The sequence below is a fragment of the Lactuca serriola genome, chromosome 2 (genome assembly GCF_051521515.1).
Source record: "Lactuca serriola cultivar US96UC23 chromosome 2, Lser_US96UC23_V15, whole genome shotgun sequence".
Taxonomy (NCBI): Eukaryota; Viridiplantae; Streptophyta; class Magnoliopsida; order Asterales; family Asteraceae; genus Lactuca; species Lactuca serriola.
In genome coordinates, this window is record NC_136409.1 from 192,527,402 (window position 1) to 192,529,565 (window position 2,164).

Consider the following 2,164-nt stretch of genomic DNA (forward strand, 5'->3'; position numbering starts at 1 on the left):
TTGTTTTTTTCGCTTCGTTTTTTTCACACCTCTACTATACATAATTATCTTTATTTTCACCAACTTGTAGTTATTAATATCGTTCATAAAGTCGTGTGCCCCTTTGGGATCAAGTACTCGTTTCACAGTTTAACATTGTAATGCATATACTTTTCACCAACTTGTGATGGAATATGTTTGTATATGTATATTTATACACATGAATGAGTTATGGTATATGTGTACGTATATATGTGTATGTATACTTGTTTGTGAGATGTATGTGAACGTATTCAAAAGCATTATAGTGTTAAACCACTGAACGAGTAATGAATCCCGTATGTGCACACAACTTTATGAATGATATTAATAGCTATAAGTTGGTGAAAATAAAGATAATTATGTATAAATAGAGGTGTGAAAAAAACGGAGAGAAAAAAACGAAGTTTGGTGCCCGAAAAATCAAAAATAAGAAAATACCGTAGCTAATGTATATTTTTTTCCTGAAATGGTAATTTTCAGGTTTGTATACTGAATTTCATCTATGACAACAAAATTGAGGTGAATATTGCTCAACTATCTCTATTATCAAATTTTAATGTAATTGGAGCTTTAGAATGTTATGGGTTTCCAGCATGTTGTTTAGGTTCTCCAAGTCTTTAAACTTCAAGGCTTTTCGGGGACAATCTGTCTGTAAGAAAAAATCTTGAAGGGTTTGCCAACGTAAGTTTATTTCTCTCACAAATTTTCTTACTTTCAGAATAATGCAGTGCACACCATGTGTTTGATAAAAGTTCCCCTATGTAAACTATCTGTTTGGAAAGAGAGATTCTACTCTAAACTCTAGTTATTATGTCAAATGATGTAAAAACAAGTAATTTTGGCCGTGTCATGGATTTGAACCTTTTTTCTTATTAATGATGGAAATTAGAGCATTCACTATTCATATCATGGATTTTAAAGGTTTTTTTGGATATTGGCAAACAAAATATGTGTGAGGATAGCAAAGTTAAAACCAAGATTCTGTTTTTTGGGCTTCTCTTTGCTGCTTCAAATAACTACACCAAAGAATACTTGTAGAACTATCCATCTATCCAGGTATTCTAATTGATGAACTAATGTAAATGGTAAACAAGACTTCAAAATTGATTAGTTTAATGAACCTTTGTATCTTTCATTTGATAGGTTAATGATTGTCTATTTGATAGTGTACCTAACCTTATTGGCAATTTGTATTTACAATTTGTAATGTGGTTTTTAATGTAATGTTTTCAGTTAGTAAAATGTATTTTTAGTTTAAAATTATGTTTTTTTAGTTTCAAATTATGGTTTTTTAATGAGTCGGCTATTGTAGTGATTCAACAACATGATTATTAGAAGGAAAGGTGTTTTAATTTTTGAGCTAGTTAAATGCAAGATATACATGCTTATTATAACATCCTACTTTCATTTTGTCTTACTTATAGCGTTGTACTTTCAAAAATGTTCCTAATTATGGCATAATAAACAAATACTTGAAAGTACATTGCTATGTTTGTATTTTTTTTGTGATCATTGATTATGGTGTTTTAAACAGGAACAAATGGCGGCTTTTGATTCAAAACTCAAATTGAAGAACACGGGTCGGCCTTTATTGACTCGACTTAACTCACCCGGTAAATTGTCGAGTAATCCACCAAATAATTCTTAGTTTTATGTTTGTAAACACTTAGTTAAACATTTGTGGTTGACACTTTTAATGTGTATTATTAGATACATTTAAGGTAGTATTAGACAATGTTAGTAATATGTATTTGTATTTGATATTTTTTTAGTTTTATTAGTTTTATTGTAATGTTATTTGTTTTGTGGTTGAATTTCAATATTATTATAAGTTTAATGTAATTTTTTTTTAATATTTTGGACAAAAAAAACTGGATTTTTTATAACTTTTTTGCTGTTTTTTTTTTAAAAAAAATAAAAAGTAATTACCTACGGAAAATCCGTAGGTAATGTGAGCCGTAGGAAATCCATAGGTGGTAAAGTCAATGTTAGTGAAAGTGGGCTTCGTCAGTAATCCGTAGCAAATCTGTAGCTATGTATTTCCGTAGTTATTCCGTAGGAAACTAGTCAACTTTAGTCAAACTCGACTTCCGTCCGTAATCCGTAGGCATTCCGTAACAATTCGTTTCCGTAGCTAATCTGT

General features: G+C 29.9%; 1 long non-coding RNA gene across 1 annotated transcript; it reads left to right on the forward strand.

Annotated features, from left to right (window-relative positions):
- The first annotated feature begins 501 nt into the window (after positions 1-501).
- LOC145090672 (uncharacterized) lies at positions 502-1,782 on the forward strand. The gene is made up of 2 exons (XR_013701703.1): positions 502-702; positions 943-1,782. It is a non-coding gene; the product is annotated as an uncharacterized LOC145090672 (long non-coding RNA).
- Positions 1,783-2,164: the final 382 nt, after the last annotated feature.